This window comes from Lissotriton vulgaris, chromosome 12 (assembly GCF_964263255.1).
Source record: "Lissotriton vulgaris chromosome 12, aLisVul1.2, whole genome shotgun sequence".
Taxonomy (NCBI): domain Eukaryota; kingdom Metazoa; phylum Chordata; class Amphibia; order Caudata; family Salamandridae; genus Lissotriton; species Lissotriton vulgaris.
This window is the reverse complement of record NC_141700.1, coordinates 272,292,090-272,313,147: the sequence shown is the minus strand read 5'-3', so window position 1 is coordinate 272,313,147 and position 21,058 is coordinate 272,292,090. Positions and strand designations below refer to the sequence as shown.

General features: G+C 45.6%; 1 protein-coding gene across 2 annotated transcripts in view; it reads right to left on the bottom strand.

The window, feature by feature from the left end:
• Positions 1-21,058, bottom strand: part of LOC147673937 (methyltransferase-like protein 25B) — a 361,337-nt gene that overhangs the window by 298,206 nt on the left and 42,073 nt on the right. The window lies entirely within an intron of this gene.

Here is a 21,058-nt window from a genome sequence, read left to right as displayed (position 1 = left end):
GTCTAAATATGGCTCCAGGAGCGGAGCCATGCAGCCTAACTCCTTCTCTAAGAACGGGCCTGCCCCTGGGAGGTGGTGGTCCCCGGGGCTGTATATGGCCTGGGAGGGGGCCACACAGCCCCTCTACCAATCTTTTAGAAAATATTTGGCCCCTGGGAGGGGGTGGTCCGATTCCCCCCATTTTGTGTTATGGGGAAGTTGTGTCCTCAGAGGTCGTGGGTCCACAAGGCCCCCCCCAACAATACATCTTTAGCCCCAGGGAGCTGGTGGGCCCTGGGGCTCCAACAGCCTTATGAGAGGGACCCTGTGCACCCACCAGCCCAAGCAGGGGCCCTTTTGAAAACAAGTGCGGGACCCCATGGGGGTGTGGCCAACCGCCGAACATGGCGGACGTCTTTTAGAAGAGCTCCGAGTCCGGGCTGCACAATCCTGTTGAACAGCCCTCATCAGATATTCATCTGATCCTGGCGGTGACCGTACCAAGTCCGCATAATGGCACCAACAAACGGGGCTGGTACAGGTGCTGCTGAAACCGACGTGGGCAGTGATATGTGCGCTGCGGCCTCGAGTATGTTGCTGCGGGGAAAAACAGAGACGGAGGAGAGGCTGTGAGAGCTGGTGTGGTCCCGAATCAGCGCTGCAATAACTCCACACGGGAACTGCGGGACCGAGAGGCATTAACCCCTTCCATGCTCATGACGAGCCCAGCTCGTCATGACTCACAGTGGAGCTGTGCTCATGACGAGCTGGGATTGTCATAATGGTCGCGGCCCGCCAACGCACGATTGATTCCCCGCTTGTGCGCGAGAATTTATCAGTGGGCGGGGTTGTTACCAGCCCAGCTCATTATAAGCACAGCTTCACTGTGACTAATGACGAGCTGGGCTCGCCACAAGCACCACGGCGCTGTACCCCCGCGGCGAAGGGTTTAAAGAAACAGTATCCCTGCAGTGACATTCAACACGAGAGCTGCGTTGCTGGCCCCGGTCTGAATCTGCTGGAGAGCGGTGAGTGCCTCAAATAGGAGCAGGGAGCGCTCAGACAATTCCTACATACAGTACCAAGACGCCGTAAAGCCTACTGCAGGCTGCTTATCACGAGGGAAGGCCTTGAGTATTTGTGACACCACCGGGAACAATAACTGAAGAAGCCTGGACCACCGCCAGTGGGCTGGAAACCCGCACTGCCTGCTAGTGAGGGGGCCCCGGTCTGCGGTGAGCGCAAGGGGGTCACGGCGTCTCTAGACGCACATCGCCGACAGACATACAGGGAAAAGAGCCTGAAATGTGCAGCGCCGGCTGCCCCGCAGATCTTAGACGACGCGATTCACCATGGGAGTGAAGACAGAGATTACCATTTTGTGGTGTGGGCATGAAAATATGAGCAGTGAGGGGGACGCCTGGTTGTATCGTACTGGCATGTAAGTGTGCGACTGGTATACGCAGGAGAGAGGGTCTCCTCCAGACACTAGCGACAGAGGTGCTGCCTGTGAGGATTCTTCCCATCCCCCACCCCCTGATCCACGCAGGCTCCCAAGGTTAGAACACTAAAGCGGGGTGCATTCTTGATAGCAAATACCCCCACCGCCTGTGCGCTTCGTAGGGGTGATCCAATAGGTGGCCACCTGAGTTTGCGACCCAGTACATACCACGTGGTGTCCTATATAAGCACTAGAGAAACAAAGGGACATGCTCTGGGTCTGTTTCGAGTCCACACATTGGGAGGACGCCGAGAGGGGTGGATCAGCGGAGCATTGTGAGGATGAGTGGTGGCCCCGCTTGCCCGGAGCGAGTTCAACGCATACAACCCCCCGGATCACTGTTTAGAACCGTGTTGGCCGCAGAGAGTTGAGAACAAGGCACATATCACTATCAAACACCAAAGCTGCCCTATACATTGAGCCTATCTTGTTAACCACAGTCATGGGGCGCCCCAAAGGGAAGATACAAGAAGCCACTTCCAACACTGCCCAAACCCCGGAAGACCCGGAACATACCACTACTTTAATGTCACTTAACTGCATACCGCCTACTAATGAGGAGGCCCCAATGGACAAACTGGATTTGAACCTACAAGAAGTCAGGAAATCCAGGAAGGCCATTGAGGAGCAAATCAGCGCTCTCACGACAGGGCTTACACTGCTCAAGGCAGATCACGCCGAGCTGGCAGACAAGGTGGAAACTAACGCCCTAGTCCTGGAGGAGATGGCCCCGCAGCACAAACAGCACACAGCACAGATTCAGCAATTACAGAAACAAGTCACCAGCCTGCAAGACCGTGTAGAAGATGCTGAAGGAAGAGCGCGACGTAACAATGTCCGCGTCATAGGGCTGCCGGAAAGAAGTGAGGGACCTGACGCAGCTCGGTACATGGAGCAATGGTTTAAAGACAACATCATATCAGAGAGACTTTCAAATCAATTCTGTGTGGAAAGAGCACATAGGATACCTACTGGGCAGCCAAAACCAGGTGCCCCTCCTTGGTCGCTCATAGTTCGGATGTTGAACTCCAGGGATCGGGACACTTTGCTCCAGAAGGTAAGTGAACTCTCTCAGATAAGATTTGAGAACTGTCGAATATCTCTGTACCCGGACTATACGCTTATGGTGCAACGACAAAGATCTTCATTCATGGGTGTCAAAATGAAATTGAAAGACATGCAACTGAAATATACACTACTATTCCCGGCCCAATTGAAAATAATATATGAGTACAAAACCTATTTCTGTGAGAGGAGTGGATAGAGGTGATGGAACCTGCCAAACTGACAGGGAGCCAGCTCCCATAACTCATCTAATAGCCCAAGACGTGACGGAGAAGCACGCCGCAGTCGCTTAAGGAAGACAAACAGTAAGATAGAAACACTCAACCCGACGCTGCAACAAGTGCAACGGAGCAAAGAAGGATGGCTTCCACCTTCACTATGGACACAGCCTCTTCGGACGATAATACGAACAAACCGGACTCTGAGGGGAGTATGGCCCTGTTCCCCGCTGTGACACGGCAGATGGTTTATTCGACTAAGAAACAGAAGTCACTCCCGGCTCCGATGTACAAAGTCAAAACAGAACATATATCCTTTGCTTTGTGACTTAATAATGGCATAACTCTGTCTAATTTCTTAGTCCCTGGCTCCTTTTGAGCTCACACGCAGGTATCTGCATCAGCATGAACTGCGTTGTCGATGAGGCCCTATTTGCGAACGCACCTTATACACTTAACACAGTTCTACAGGTTATGTTTGGTTGTTTAGTCCAGTGTAGTTCCACAACCGGTCCTAGAATTGGATGTTACGGGGAGGGTGTTAGTCCTGGAGAGATTGCTTGATTAGATAGATCTAGTGGCTCCCAAGCACCACAGCCACAGCTGTCACCCATCCTTACATTGCGATGCATACGCCTAACACATACAATGTACTAACATGGAACGTTCTGGGTCTATGCTCCATACAAAAGAGACATAGGGTACATGCGCAGCTACTTAGACGTAAGGTACAGATAGTATTTCTGCAGGAATCCCACATTATAGATCTGGAGGCAGTAAAACTCTGTAAGAAATGGAAATGGATTGGACAGATTTTCTCCACCAATTATTCTGGTTTCGCCAGGGGGTCACAGTGTGGATTAGACATGGGGTACCCTTCATGGAACTAGAGAGACAGGTGGACAGAGTAGATACATTTTTATATGAGGAACATTAGATGGTCAAAACGTTGTCCTTGGCAATATCTATGCTCCAAATGTTGACCAGGATAAATTCTTGGCTAGCCTTAATTTGGTATTGGCGGGTTTTGAGATGAATCCATGGATCCTGGGAGGGGATTGTAATGCGGTACTGGATGTCACATTGGACCGCTCTCTAATCACCCATTGCATGGCACGGGAGTTACCAAACAGGCAAAGGCTTTGTGTGGGTGGACAGAAGGTTGAGCATTATGCGATGTATGGAGAAGTCGACACCCAACGCACAGAGAATGCTCCTATAATTCTCCGGTCCACCTACTGCACACAAGAATTGATAGTATTTACTGCTCTAGTACGATAGCAATGCAAGTGACACAAACCACTTACTTGGCTAAGTCCTTTTCAGACCATCAGACCATAACCTGTTAGAAATACCTGTGAATTCGGGCAGAGTCCCCACTCCAGTCCCTACCTGGAGCCTGAGGCCACAAACACTAGAAGATGCGGTGTTCCGCACTACTATAGATGACATAATTACACAATACTTTGCAGAGAATAGCAATACCGCATCCACCATCTTGGTTGAGTGGGACGCCTTTAAGGCAGTCATACGGGGCAAGGCCATTAGTGCAGTAGTGGGCACTAGACAGGAGGTACACAAAAACCTCATACACAGGGAACAAAATGAATATATTGGAACAAAAAGCCACGCATGACACCATCAAACAGGTCCCCTTACAAGAAATACGTATCCAACACGCGGAACTACTAGAGTCCCTTAGAGTCATTGATTACCAAAGGTATACGCAATTACGATATACAGAAGCGTACAAATCCAGGACACTACTGGTCAAATTACTATGGGACGACGCTCCAACCACTATAATTAATTAAATTAATACTCCCACAGGCACTACAGTTAATACCCAACACAACATAAATGTTGCCCTTAGTCAATATTATGCTGCATTATACAGCAAACCCGATACAGAAGAGAGGGCCAACATTGACGATTTTTTAAATGCCCTGCCTTACCCACGCCTGACTGCAGAAGCTCAGAAAGCGCTGATAGGTCGTATCACTAAGGCAGAAATTAAAATAGCAATACAAGGACTCCCACGCAACAAACCCCTGGATTGGATGGGCTCCCAGCCAAATTTTATGATACATATGCAAAAGCCCTCATCCCCCAACTGGAAACGTTATATAATAAAGCACTGGAATTGGGCGGCTTACCCCTCTCCACAGCACAGGCACCAGTTGTCTCACTCCCGAAGGTAGGCAGGGATCCAACAGATATGTCAGGATACCACCCACTGTCGTTACTAGCGACGGAGTATAAAATATCATCAAAATATTAGCAAATAGGGGAGGAGCCAAGACGGCGGCCAAAATGGCCGCATAGAAGCCCGGCTCCGCAGCTCGCCCTCAACTCCGACGATCTCCTGGCAAACACCCTGTACCCCAGCCACGGTCCAATGTAGCGGAACCGCGGTGGATCCCGACCGCGTTACTTTGACCTTCGCAACGCCTCTGACGGCCGTGCACTGCCGTCTGCAAGTTTCTGGCCTTTCCTCCGGGGTGAGCCGGGACCTCGGGTAGTGCTACAGCCGCCCAGCAACGCGTCAACAACGGCCTCAATCGGCCGCCAGGATCCGGCGGCCCGAGTAGTGAAATCGAAACTGCTCCCTGCGACATTCCCTGGACTCCTCGCTGCAGTGCGACATCGACCACTGTGGCGTAACACCCTGCTGGCGCCTGCGACTTTGGGAAGGGGCTCGGACGACAGCACAGCTTGCCTCGACAGGACTCAGTTCGCACTGCGGTAAGAGGCGTGTAGTGCTGCGTATTCGTGGGGACATGCTTGTGATTATTCCAAGCTCTGCTGCACGCCGCGCATTGCTTACTGCTGCCGGGCTGCCGATGAGACGGATTTCTTTGTTGTGTGAGGCCCGGGGTCCCTAGGTGCTGGAAGTGCGAAGATGGCGCCCACGATGAAGGACGTTTGGCTGGCCCTCCTAGACTGGCGCATTGAATTACAGGGTTTGCGGGCGACTGCACACATCTCGCAGCATACCTTCTCCCTTGCCGAGGTACAACTGGACACAGCAGGGTGCACTGCGGAACGCAAGCCCGCTTTCTTCCCGGTTGCTGCAACTGTGGACTCCCAGGCGCGCTGGGTACTTGTAGCTGATACCGGGGAACATGATGACAGAGACTGCGATTTTGTTCCTCCATCTACTCTCCTGCTGGCTGCTTGCTTGCCGTATTGCCATCGCTTTGCCTCCTTGTGGAACTTGGATGTGTCCTGGGATACCGCTCCTGTATCATCGCTCTGGTCTTTGTTTCGACCCGGGATAGCCCAGCCTGGAACTGCTGACTTGTTGCCACCACCTGAGAGTCTGTTGGGTCGACTGCTACCCTTTTTTCGTACTGGCCAGGGCTGATTCCTGATTAACTATGACACTTCTTTGTGACCTTGGTGCCGAAGTGGATTATTGTTTGCACTGGAGACCGTGGGTGGTTGGGGTGACCGTAGGTTGGGGCCCACGTTCCTTTTAAGTGGGCCTATGCTTCTGGAGTTGGGGGTGTGCAAGGGGCTGGTGCTATGGCCCTCCTCCGTTTTCCCTCTTTTGGGGTTCTTCTTGGGGCGACAGGCATGCCTATGGGGGGGGTGGGCCGTGGCCTTCCGCTGGTATGCAGGGTGGGGGGTTGGGGGATGGGACGTGTTTTATGTTACTCTTGTTTCTATGGCCCTCTGTCTTTTTCTTCTTCTTTCTTTCCTTCTCTTTTTATACACCCTTCTTTATTGGGGATTGGGGTCTGGCGCGATCTGGAAGTTCTATTCACTGTGTCATTTTGCGGACTGGTTATAGTTTTTAGCCTCCTAAATGTGGAATACTGCGTTTTGACAACTACTTGCAGTCCACTGTGCTTCCTGATCTGTGCCTTTTCCATGATGATTCTTAATTGCGGCGAGATGTGGTTCTGGCGATATTCTGCATAGTATACTGTTTAATCCTGATTTCATGAGACCGGAACCGATGTGTTGTTCTTTGATATCCTGAGGCCACTTATCCTTCAGATTTTAATTTGAAAATTAGACCACAATACTCCTGTACTTGATCCTGACGGACTTGCCTTATTGATCTGTATTACATTTCTGAGCCTTCGGGCTGCGCGCATGAGTGTATGTGTATCCTCTTATCAATAAAGGTCTTCCAAAAATAAAAAAATAAAAATATTAGCAAATAGGCTCCTCCCAGACTTAAATAAACTTATACACAAAGATCAAAATGGTTTCCTCCCAGCCCGCAGCACTTTGTTAAATATTAGGCGACTACATCTTTTAATGTCAACTGCAATAGGTGCGCGGTGCTGGGTCCTGTGTAACGTCGTATACGTATGGGGTCGCATCGGGAGTGCGACTCCAGCAATTTTTTTTATGTTTTAAAACTATATGTATATAACTTTAATGTGTATATGAGAGTAAGAGATTATCTAATCTATTTATAAAAATCACATATTTCTACTTGTAAGAAACTTATATTATTGTTAAATATATTTTCGCGAAGTCGCGTCAGGTGCGCGCTGGTTGTGCGCTGGGTGTATGACTCACATGAGACTTTAAAAGAAAGCATTTAATTGGTTCATAAGTTTTTCATTCTAGCAGTTCAAGTACCCTAGCTATTTTTGCAATTCTCTCTGCAGCTTCTCTGGAGAGACACCTGTTGTGTTTTTGCAGCTAGTCTGTACATTTTTTGGGTGTTTCTTGAAGATTTGGGGAAATGGCCTCTTCCAATCCTGAGCAACAACTTAATTCTGATGAAGAAGAGATTGAAGAACCACCAGAGATTGAAGAACCACCTCCTAAAAAGAGACCAGAATCCATTGTCTGGAAGTTTTTCACCATTCCAGATGGTGAAAAGCAAGTCAATGCAAGGAAGGTCAGCTATGCTCTCTGTCCACGGATTTTGTCCTGAGGGAGTGACAAAAAAACTCTTGTGGTATGTGGAGTATGTGCAAGCACCTCCAGACAATACATCCAAGACATTTTGCACGAGAGCAGATGCGACGTGCACAACAAAATATGCAGCAAGGTGACCAGGGAGCTGGTCCCAGCACTTCAGGAGCATTCAACTACGTCATTGTGAGGGCCGGACATACGCTCAGAGTTTGCAAACTTAAAACAGCAATGCATAAACTGCAACGTCATACTATGTTGTGGTGAACAATCTGTGGATGCTATTTGTTCTGTAGCAAGGAACCATCGATGCTATTTTTTTTTTATTGGAATGACTTTACAATTCCAAAAGTTAAGACTTTAGCCTGTTGCTTTTTTCGGTTTTCCAAAAACACGCCAAACATTTACAACATAGTTTACAAAAACACAAAAAAAATGTAAAAACAAAAAAGTTAGCTCTACTAACTATAAGAGTCGTATTTCTCTTGTTTTCTACTAGTGAAATGACTAACTGACTATAACGTCCCTGAAACCTATGGTTTTTTCAGTTAATTTCAAAGTTTTTTTTAAATGAAAATTTCTAACTATAACGTCCCTGAAACCTATGTTTTTTTCAGTGAATTGCAAAGGTTTTTTAAATGGTAATTTTAGATTATAATATTTATAAAACCTATCTTTTTTTCAGTAAATTGAATTTTTTTGTGTGTGATACTCGGAACTGTAATGTTGTTTAATTATTATTATTATTATTTTTTATGTAATGTCTTGTTTGTTCCAAAATATATATATATATATTTTCATGTACCCATCTTGGTGGGTGCGTGGATTCAAGCCGCCATATTGCTAAAGTCGTGAAGGATGCGCTTTTGGTGTGCGATGGGTGCACAGTGCTCGACCCCGCGTAACGCCATACACGTACGGGATCACGTTGTGTGAGCAGTGCCGGGCCCCGCGTAACATCATATACGTATGGGGTCGCGCCAGGTGCGTGACTCCCACAAAAAATTTTTGTTTTTAAACTATATGTATATAACTTTCATGTGTATATGAGAGCAAGGGATTATCTAATAGATTTATAAAAATCTGATATTTCTACTTGTGATAAACGTATATTACTGTTAAATATATTTTTGCGAAGTCGCGTCGGGTGCGCGCTGGTTGCGTGCTGGGTGTGCGACTCCCATGAGACTTCCAAAGAAAGCATTTATTTGGTTCATAAGATTTTCCATTCTAGCAGTTCAAGGTCCCACCTATTTTTGCCTTCTCTCTGCAGCTGCACTGGAGGGACACCTGTTGTGTTTTTACAGCTAGTCTGTACATTTTTTGGGTGTTTCTTGGAAATTTTGGGAAATGGCTTCTACCAATCCTGAGCAACAACATACTTCTGATGAAGAAGAGATTGAAGAACCACCTCCCAAAAAGAGACTTGAATCCATTGTCTGGAAGTTTTTCACCATCCCAGATGGTGAAAAGAAAGTCAATGCAAGGAAGGTCAGCTCTACTCTCTGTCCACGGATTTTGTCGAGAGGGAGTGACAAAAAATACTCTTGTGGTACGTCGAGTATGTGCAAGCACCTCCAGACAATACATCCCAGACATTTTGCACGGGAGCAGATGTGACGTGCACAACAAACCAGAGAGCTGGGCCCAGCACTTCAGGAGCATCAACTATGTCATTGTGGGGCCGGACATACGCTCAAAGTGTTTGCAAACTTAAAACAGCAATGCATAAAATGCAACGCCATACTATGTTGTGGTGAACAATCTGTGGATGCTATTTGTTCTGCAACAAGGAACCTGCTATTTTTAATTTCTTTTTATTGGAATGACTTCACAGTCCCAAAAGTTAAGACTTTATCCTGTTGCTTTTTTCGGTTTAGCAAAAACACCCAAAAAATGTACAATATAGTTTAAAAAAACACAAAAAAATGTAGAAATAAGAATAAAGAAAAAAATGAGTTCTTTTCAGAACTACCTTATCTGGTTTAAAAAGAGAAATAACTGCATGCTAATGTCTGGATGATTGCTAGAGTATATGTGTACAGCACGATGTATTCAAAGAGTGTATGGGTATTGCATCAATCAATCAATCAATTTGTAGAGCGCGATATTTACCCGTGAGGGTCTCAAGGCACTGAGGGGGGGGGGGGGTGGAAGCTTCGCTACTGTTCGAAGAGCCAGGTCTTGAGGAGTCTTCTGAAGGCGAGTATGTCTTCGGTCTGCCGTAGGTGGGTAGGAAGGTTGTTCCAGGCCTTGGCGGCGAGGTAGGAGAAGGATCTGCCACCTGAGGTTGTTGGTGGATGGATGCGGGGGACGGCGGCGAGGGCGAGGCTGGCGGAGCGAAGCTGGCGGCGAGGGGTGTGGAAGCTGAGTCTGCTGTTCAGGTAGGCTGGTCCGGCGTTGTGGAGTGCTTTGTGTGCGTGGGTGAGGAGTTTGAAGGTGATCCTCTTGTCGACAGGGAGCCAGTGTAGGTTTCTCAGGTGGGGGGTGATGTGGCTGCGGCGGGGGATGTTGATGATCAGTCGGGCGGAGGCATTTTGGATGCGCTGTAGTCGTCGTAGGTGTTTGGCTGGGATTCCGGCGTAGAGTGCGTTGCCATAGTCCAGCCTGCTGCTGACGAGGGCATGTGTCACCGTTCTTCTTGTTTCGGTCGGGATCCACTTGTAGATCCTGCGGAGCATGCGGAGGGTGTTGTAGCAGGAGGAGGAGACGGCGTTGACTTGTTTGGACATGGAGAGGGAGGAGTTGAGGATGAATCCAAGATTGCGTGCGTGGTCGGTGGGTGTCGTTGCTGTCCCCAGAGTAGTTGGCCAGCAGGAATCGTCCCAGGCTGAGGGGTTGAGTCCGAGGATGAGGACCTCCGTCTTGTCCGAGTTCAGTTTCAGACGGCTGCTCCTCATCCAGTTGGCGATGACCTTCATTCCGTCGTGGATGTTGGTTTTGGCGGTACGTGGGTCCTTGGTGAGGAAGAGGATGAGCTGAGTGTCTTCAGCGTAGGAGATGATGTTGAGGTTGTGGTGGCGGGCCACTTGTGCGAGGGGGGCCATGTAGATGTTGAACAGCGTCGGGCTGAGGGAGGAGCCCTGGGGGACGCCGCAGATGATTTCGGTGGCTTCGGATCGGAAAGGTGGGAGGCGGACGCTCTGGGATCCGTCGGAGAGGAAGGATGTGGTCCAGTCGAGGGCCTTCCCTTGGATACCGGCTTCTTGGAGGCCTGTTTTTAGAGTGCGATGGCAGACCGTGTCGAAGGCGGCCGAGAGGTCCAGGAGGATGAGGGCAGATGTTTCGCGCTTGGAGGCCAGGAGCTCGTTGGTGAACCAGGTGGCTCTCTTGCTGGCGTGGTTGTTGGAGGGTTTCTTCAGTGGGGCGAGGGTGTTGGCACAGTCGCTGATCCACTGTCTGAGGTTGCAGGCTGCGGCGTCTGGGTTGGTGGGGTCGGTGGGTGGGTTCTTGGAGAGGGTGGTGATCAGCTGATCTTCGGTGACTTTGCTCCAGCAGCGGCGAGACAGCTGTTGGGTGCGATGGTGCGTGGTTGGTTTTTTGAAGGTGAAGTGAATGCAGCGTGGTCGGTCCAGTGGGGTTCGGTTGTGTGGTCGAAGGTGACGTGGGTGCTTGTGGAGAAGATGGCGTCCAGCGTGTGGCCGGCGGAGTGGGTGGGTGCGGTGACGAGTTGTCTGAGGCCGAAGTTGGCGAGGTTGTCGATCAGCGTGAAGGAGTTGGCGTCGTTGTTGTTCTCGAGGTGGAAGTTCAGGTCCCCGAGGAGGATGTAGTCCGTGGAGGCGAGTGCGTGGGTGCTGGCGAGGTCGGCAATAGAGTCGCTGAAGCGGGCCCGGGGTCTGGGGGGTCTGTAGATGAGAGTTTCTCTGAGGGTGGTGTTGGGGTCGGTGTGGATCCGGAAGTGCAGGTGTTCGGCACTGTTGAGGGAGTTGTCTGCGTGGGTGGTGACCATGAGGGTGGACTTGTGGACAATGGCTATTCCTCCTCCGATGTCGTTGGCGCAGTCCCTGCGGGTGATCTTGTATCCGTCTGGGATGGCTACGGCGATGTCTGGTGCAGAGGAGTCGTTCCACCACGTCTCCGTCAGGAAGGCTACGTCCGGGCCTGTGGTGTCGAGCAGGTCCCAGAGCTCGATGGCGTGTTTGTGTGCAGAGCGGGTGTTGAGGAGTATGCAGCAGAGGTAGGTTGGGTCTGGTTCTTGGTGATTTGATGGTTCTGTCGCAGGTAAATCTGCAGCTGCGGCAGTAGAAGGGTCTGTGGGTGTGTTTCGGGGCGGCCTGGTTGCAGCGTTGGTCTCGGCCGGTGTTGAGAGCGTGGAGGGAGTCGGCGTCGTAGCTGAGTCTGGGTCGAGTGCGGTGGGGGCGCGGGGGCCAGGGGTTCTGGCTCTGGGCGCGGTCCAGGCGCAGACGGGCTTGCCTTAGGTGCTCCAGCGGTGCGCCAACGGTGCCCCCGCTTTGCGCAGCCGCGCTTAGCGGCTTCCATATGAGGGGAGGTGGGAGGGAGGAGCAGCTGGGAGGCAGGAGCGGGCGGCCAATGGGATTACAGGTGGGCGGGACGCAGGGACTCAGTGGCGGGAAAAACGGGCGGGGCCGCGGGAGAACTGGGCAGAGGAAGGAAAACAAGTTTAGGCAAGAAAACAAGTACAGGCACAGAGGAATAAAAACAAGTCTGGGCAACAGAGCAAGTTAGGCACAGGGGAATAAAAACAAGTCTGGGCAAGAAAGCAAGTACAGGCACAGGGGAATAAAAACAAGTCTGGTCAAGAAACCAAGTACAGGCACAGGGGAATAAAAACAAGTCTGGGCAAGAAAGCAAGTTAGGCACAGGGGAAAAATACAAGATTAGGCAAAAACAATGCAGGCAGAGCCGTGTAGCAGCGTGGGGAGCGACCTGCCTGCGAGCTGGGTCATAGGTCGCTTGAGTACTGCCTCCATGATTGCACAAGTGTATTTGTAATCCTGGAGTTATTGCATGAGTGGATGGATGCCTGGGTGATTGCATTAGTATATAAGTGGTGTTTGAGGACTGCATGGGTAGCGCACATGTGATTGTAGCACTGCATGCGTTAGTGTCTGGGTCATTGCATGAGTACATGGGTAGTGACTGTATGATTCGAGTACTGCAAGGAGAGTGTATGGTGAATTTATAAGTGCTTGGGTATTGACGGAGTGATTGGATTAGTACATGGTACTAGCTGGGTAACTGGAGGAGTGCACGGGGAGTAACAGTGTGATTGCTGAACTGCATGGGTACTACCTGGGGAATTGAAGATGTGAATGAGCAGTGTATAGGTGGTTACTGGATAGTACGGGAAGTACACAGGTGAATGTAGTACTACAAGGTTAGTGCTTGGGTTACTTAATCTTACATTTTTTAAAGTAGATATGAAAGTCATTGAAACATTTTTTTTAGATCTTTTTTTACAATTTAAATTTATAAAAGTTTCAAACTTTAGAATTTAAGTCTGTAAAAGAGTAGAGAAAATACTGTACAAGAGAAAAGAAAATACTGTTATAACATATAATATTATCATTTTAAGAACACAACATAATTTTACCATTATAGAACATATTCAGTTAGCCTTTTTTGCTGTTCTCAGAATCTATTTAATTTCACCATAGACAGTGTGTTCAATGTTGCTCATCATGTAACAGCAGGCACGAAAATACAATCAATAAGATTGTTAAACAACAACTAATCTGTGTTCAAATATTTACAACAAACTCAACTATGTGTTCACATTTCCTAAAATAAACATCCTCAATAGCATTGCATATAATACAAATATCAAATATATGAAATCATTTGCAGTGAGAATATCCAAAATACACTTCTTAATTCATATCGATATCTTCCCACTAGGCCAAATGATATTCCTGAAATTCTTTGTATTTAAAATATCCAAAATAATCTAATTAATTCATATTGACATCTTCCCAATAGGCCGAAGGATGTTCTCAGAACTTTGGCATTAAAAATATTAGGTTCATTAGGCAACCGATATTTGAAAACCAAATGGGCATCATTAGAATGTGTCCATCCTTTATTGCACTTTAAATAGACAGTGTAGTGTCCAGATGTTGTAGAAGGTCAATCGTGGAAAATAATTGCTACTGCTTTGAAAGTTCTTCCTGATATTGAAAGTTGACTTGCTACAAAGATTTTAATTAAAGTTTCCAATTTTCCTCCATCTGGTCTGCAACGTTGTATCATTAAAATGACATATTGTCCAAATCTTTCTATAAATAATGTTGATAACATTTCAGATTTGCACTGACTACAGTCCATATTTTGATTTGCTGATTTTACTAATTTGTTAAAAGACACTGTTTTACAATCTGGTATTGTCAACTATATGACTCTTTCAGTGTCTATTTAAAAGGTAGAAGTAAATGTACACTTTTCACATTCATGTTCCCATCTGTAACGAAGTCCAAACAGATTTTCAATTTGTATTTTTTCTTCTTCCAATACTGCAAGCATAAATATAAGAAATTCCTGAGCATTTTGCTGTACATTCTGTGTAAATTGTGAAGAACCAGAACATATATTCAGAAGATTCCTAATGCCAGAAACACTTCGGATTTTAGTTTGATCAGTTCTCAATTTTACAAAAATAGAATGCAATAAGGAACAAAACCTTTTTTCACAATTCTACATAATTTGTTGTTGGAGATTTTCTAGAAGAAATACGACATTCACCACTACATTAGCATAGCAGTTGATACCTGAACTGTTTTCTAACTGATATCCTACAATCTCTTCAACAGTGTCCGCTTTCTTTTTGTTCGGAATCTGAACATTCTCTTGATTTTTTTCTTCTTTCCAACCTCACTACTGAGTTTCTTATATGTTTGTTTTCGACATACTACATGCTTTTCATATACAGGATATTCACCTAAGTTGGGAGCATACAGTCTTCTTAACCGATTATACTGTCATACACAATTTGCATCTGCACTAATCTTTCTCTCATCAAAATCAATCAAATACAATCCAGATGAAGTTCTGACTCGGGACGATGCAACACATGCCATTCCCATAAACACGGTACTTCCATTGTTTACCAAAGCACTGTCTACACTGAAACCTTAAGATTTATGAATGGTCACCGCACATGCTAAAGAAAGAGGAAATAGTTTTCTACGAACATACAAGCAAAAACCAAACAGAACAATGTCCAATCTGTTTACCTCTTCAATCAGATCGAATGTAATCTTCAAAAATTCTATTCCATCTCTATTATTATAATTAACTAAATCAACAACTTTTCCCATTGCTCCATTTACTAAACCTTTTTCCACATCCAAATTATGCCGTAAAATTATCCAAATTTTCACATACATATACATTCTTTTCTAAACCAGCAGTCTTAAATATAGATTTTTCCAATGAATCCAATTTTGTTTTTAATTTTTCTGTCAAAATATTAGTAATTCCTTCGTGCTCTATTTTATCAATGGCTTCCATTCTTACTATTTGTTGTTTTTCCAGCTTAAAAGTTCTTCATTGAATGTAGAACACTCTCGCAGGCAGATTATAGATTTATTTTCTTCAATTTTTTATATAATTTTTCCGGAGCAACATTTTCATTTGGAAACAAATTTGTAAGTAGCCGACTTTGCAAAGCTTCTTTACCATGTTTTGTCAATACACCAATTCTTATATCTTCAAGAATGCTTCCATAATCTTAAATCACTTGCCTGTCGCATATTTTTAATAAGTTCTTTTTATTCAAAACATGACCAAAAGTTCACGTTTCCAATACTTCCCAAAGACTTTCTGGTGTCTTCATGCACAAGTGTTTTAAATACTGGTTGCCCTTTTACAGGAGTAAGTTGCAGTAGATCGCCAAAAATGATCACATGTTTTCCTTCAAATAAGACATTGTATTCTGTTTCAAAAATTTGCTGCATTCTTAAATGCACAAAGACAAGCATTAAGTTTGAGACCATGATTACCTCATCAAAAATCAGAAGTTTCATTTTCTTTAGTACTCTTGAAACTTCCAAACAAGCTTCTCCAGAAAGCTTGTGATATTCCAAATTGTTTTCATGTTCAACAGGTAGCATTAGTAAGCGATGAAATGTAATTCCTTTAATGTTGTGTGCTGCTAACCCAGTTGGAGCGGGTACAACACAAGATAAAAATGATTCAGTTGTTTTCTGTAGATAAGTGGTCAAAACTTTAATTAAGAATCTTTTTCCTGTACCAGCTCAATGACTGATATACATTTGAATAGGCTTAAAAGATGCATGTGCATTCTTATTTTTTCATGAAGAAAACCATGGTCGATCTGTTGTGTCACTTGCTGATATATTTCTTTCTGTTCAATATTTTGTTGTTCTTCCAAGTTTCCTAAGTACATTAATATCATGTTGAGCTTGATGCATTGTTCTTTCCACTTTACTCATGACGATTGCTGCTTCATTTTTGAGAATTGGTTGTCCTATTGCATCTTGACTGAGTGGAGCAGAACTTTGACTATCTTGAGAACTGTCTCTAGCAATCTCAACTGCAATACTAGCTTCCTGTTCAATTTCGTCATTCAACATTTGGAGATAATTTGGAAAAACTGTACATTCAATGCTACCTTCACATACAGTAAAAGAATCTTCATAGCACTGAAAATCTCCAAGAACTTCCATTTTAGTATACAAAGGCTTTAAGAGTTGCAGAAGTGCTAAATAGAAAAATTCCCTTTTATCAGGTGTATCGCAACTCAGTTTCCTGTGATTAATCAGATTTCTTTTACTATGTTTCACCAAACACCCTTCTGAACCAATCACTGCATATTTTTCTTCATTTATGTTCTCGGTAACATTTCTCTTAAAACTGTAATATTGCAGCACTTCATAGAGACATATGTTTTCAAGATGGGGACTTCTATTTGGATAGTATGTATCCAACATGTTTGTTTTAACAATATCTGTGCTTTCTGATTAATTTAATGCTAAATATTTGATTCTTGTATAGATTTAAGTACTCGATTTCGTGCTGCAGCAAGACCTAGACTAACCCAAATTATTCCACTTGACTTGCTTAGGACAACCGATCTGAACATTCGTAGGAACCAATCTCTCGATGGGACAGCATCTTCAAACTAAAGCTGTACAGTTTCTTACTAAGAGTCTTCTCGTGGGAAATGTTTTCCCACATTTCTTTCAACTCCGTCTTTTCAGATTTTGTTATGTATGACGTTACATACCGAGCAACAGCAATGGAATTATCCGCAACATGCTGGATATCCATACTAGCATTCAACATCGACAAAATAACTGGATTATAATCATCAATATACTTTGATTGTTGACTTCTTTTTCAATTGTAAGTATTTTTGGGAAATTTTCTAGTGATAGTATGCCTCACTGCTGACATGAAAATATTGACTCTTCCTTTGGATATTACTGGACGTGGAAATCCATAACGACATTTGGTATAAAAGTTTTCCTTTGACTTAAATTTCCACCAACAGTATTTGCCACATCGATGAGTTTGAAACCGTAAAACTTGTTGCCTTAAGGTGTTTTCTTCACTTGTTTTTGGTATAGCACATGTAACATAGTCTTCTATAAAAGATAAAACGGGCTCATCCGAATCAGTTCCAAATTTAGGTTCATCCTTGATCCATAAAAGCATATTTATCAACTCATTCACCAACAGTACTATATAGTAACTCATACATGTACTTATTCATCATATGTACTAATACACCTTACACACCGACACTCATCCAGAGAGTTACTTACACACATACTCACACATGCAAAAAAACTTGCAAACATGCATTTATTTGCACATACAGCTATACATACACCACTACAATAGGTTTTACAGAAACATACACATACTTACTCTCTTAAACAATCACTTATAGAAACACATACTTATTTATACAGGACCTCTTTCAATTTCTCACTCTCATATATACTCACTTATATACATCAATACTCATATATACTAGATTAAAACATATGTGTTAATCAGGAATATACTATTGAGACAGTCAATCACTTACTAACACACCCATATACACACTCATCCACCCAAAAAGTCTTGCACACATGCTGTCTTCAAAACACGTGCAACCAGTGAGTCGCCCATTCATGCATCTATGCAATAAGTAATACCCCCCACCAAACCATACAGCACTAATACTGATACTCTAAAAACCAACTAATAACCCATATCGACACTCATGTAGTTAGTCACCAACCCATGCAGCCACTTATACACAAAGTGAGACACTGATACAGATAATTACATATTTAAACATTACTCGCTAATACATGTATTCGCTAAGATACACTTAATCAGTTATCCAATCAATTTTACACAAACAGAATCATCCATTTACACACTTATATACCCATTTATTCTTCCATCTACCTTTAGATATACATATATAAAAAATATTTATTTATCAGAAAGAGACACATTCACTGGATGATGTCATCAGTGATGTCATCAGTGATGTCATTCGAGAGGTCATCAGTGAGGCCATGAGTGATGTCACTGACCATGTCATGAGTGATGTAATATGTGACGTCATCAGCAGTGCATTGCGGGCGCGCAAGTTATAGTTAGCTGAACTAATTATAACGGGGGAATATCAATGGTTTTGTATGAGAGAAATGTCCAGCTAACTATAACGTATGTGTAACCTATGGTTTTTTCAGTGAATATATATATATATATATATATATATATATGCTAGGATAGTATCAAAATGTATTTATTTTCTGTGTTACCGTATATATATATATATATATATATATATATATATATATATATATATATTATCTACTGGCGAACGCCAGTAGATAGTTATAGTTAGGACCTATTTTCCATAGGAAATCGCATTATTCTATTTGGAATAACTTTGGCGCCGGTTGACGAATCGTCGCGAAATTGTCAAAACTTGTGGGGCGCTCCGGTCCGCTCCTATCCTGAAAGTTTCGGGGTGATTCATCAAGCGGGGCCAAGAAAAAAGGGGGGGGCCCAAAATGTGTTTTCCATATGCAATTTTCCATAGGAACCGTTCATTGTGGCTACTGCCCGAACTGCTGAACGGAATGAAACCAAATTTGGAAAAGAGGTAGTCCTTAGTTCAGACTTGTGCCTTTTGCTTAAATGGTCTAAATCTGTTCAGTAGTTCCTGAGAAAATCACATTTAAAAGTCTATATATATCTATGGCCGCGCAGGTTCCGCGCATCCTAAGCGCACCCTGCCGTGTATGAGCTGTATTCTAATTGGTTGTCAACACTCAAATCAGGAAGTGTTGGCAGCCATCTTGTGCCTCAACCTATAAAACAAACGTGCAAAACGAAAAAAGGGGGCAGGGTAGAAACACCCTGACCCCCTAGACCTGTTCAGGGGGTCCCACAAGGACCCCCAAGGCCCAAAAAATATATATATCTTTTTTTTTAATCAGCAAAATCCGCGCAGAATGCGTGGATCCTGCCGATCCCAAAAAAAAACGAAGCGCGGGCTCATGTTAATTAGCCACCGGGGGGGAAAAATCCCGAGGGCATTATGAAAAACGAGTGTGGGCCCAATCCTCCCCCCACACTGCCCCAGGGACTGCCACCCAGTGGCAAAGTTTGAATAATTGCGGGGGGCACACAGCCCCAGGGACCGCCACCCCCGGGGCTTAAACCTTTACTGTTGGGGGGCCTCTAAGGCCCCCCCCCCGAGCCTCGGGGACCGCCACCGCCGGGGTTCGACTTAAATTTTGATTGTGCGCCCCGGAGACCGCCACCCCCCGGAACTTTATTTTTTAATTATTCGTACCCTGTGTGGGGGGCTCAAGCCCCCCCCACACGCCCCGGGGACCGCCACGTCCTCCGGGCACTAAATATTTAACTTGGGGGGGTCCGTGACGGACTCCCCAGCCCCGGGGACCACCACCCCCCGGGGCTTTGCAGATGGTGGGAGGGGGGGCCACGTGGCCCCCCTCCTGGAACTTTGAGATCCCTGGGGACCGCCTCCCCCCAGGGCCGGCTCCTGCAGTGTCCCGGGGTGCCCACCCACGGGACACTGTAGTTTGCTATGGCAGGGCGGGAGCCTCGCGGCTTCCACCCTGCCATAGCAAACTGCTTTGCTATTTGGAAGAGAGAGCAGGAAACCTGCTCTCTCTTCCAAATAGCAAAACAGATTGCTTTTCCACAGGGGGAGCAGCATGTTAGCTGCTCCCCGTGTGGAAAAGCAATGCCGGCTCCCGCAGGATGCGGGGAGCCAGCTGGGACCGTGGGGGGATTGGGGACCCCCCCACGGTCCTCAACGAAGAGGGCCAGCCCCGGGGGATGGGGTCCCCGGGGCTACAAGTGGCCCGGGTGGGGCCCACGCGCCCCCCTTCCCAAAATGTACTTATTTTTAAAAAGGCCGGCCCCGGGGAATTGGTGTCCCTGGGGTCATAAATGGCCTAAGGCAGCCCCCACTCCCGCAACATTGTGAGACCCTTCTCTTGGTGTGTGAAGCTCCCTAGCCCAACCCGTAGGTATGGCTAACTGAGGGCAACACTCCACTTTAAAAAACGGCTTGACAATGGGGTTTCCCTTTGTGCTTGAGATGTCTGCCTACACAAAAGGACAGCTCTGTCCTAGTGTGACTACCATTTACCATTCAAAGGCGGCTTCCCCTTTGAAGCTTGCTGCAAAGCTAACTCCCGCTCCGGCCATCCAGCCAAGAGGAGGTAACATCTCTTCCCTCAGCAGGTCCTTTGGTTCACTTCCCGAGGGTCGTTCTCATCTCTCCCCAGGAGTGCACAAAGCTGTATTAAGGACAGCAGCTCTGTGCAACCGAAACCGCTTGTTGGAAAACTTGGGCAACAAAGCACCAACTTTCTAAAGTTGCTATTTGAAAAATAGTTATATTAAACTTAACTTGGGCAGCAAGTCAGGCTTAAAGTAACAATTATTTTGATACAATGAAGTTTCAGATTTAGTAGTCAAACCTAGGAGTTAGCATACTGAGTTTCCAGCGTGTAACTCCATACTAGCCAATGGGGCTACTAGCCTTACAACAGTAAAGACAGTTTTTACTACTAAGACGTGTAAAGCCAGCAAAACACGTCCTGCTATTTAATATAATGGACTCTGCCTTTAGGGCTTATTAGGCCTACCTTAGGGGTGATATATAGATATTAAAAAGGAATTTTGGGCTTTGCCAAGAGTTGGAAGGGCAACGTCGAGTTAGCAGTTAAAAAAATTATCTACCAGCATGAAATGGTGGCTTGTGAGACTTACTTTGATTTGTCATACTCATAGCTGCCCAATCAGTGCCCGGTCCCCGCAAGACACTTATTTACAGGCCCTAAGAATACCTGGTATGATATACTAGGGACTTATAAGTAAGGTAACATACCATTTGGGTGTAGACCAATTAAACATAACCTTTTTTAAGAGTCAGAGC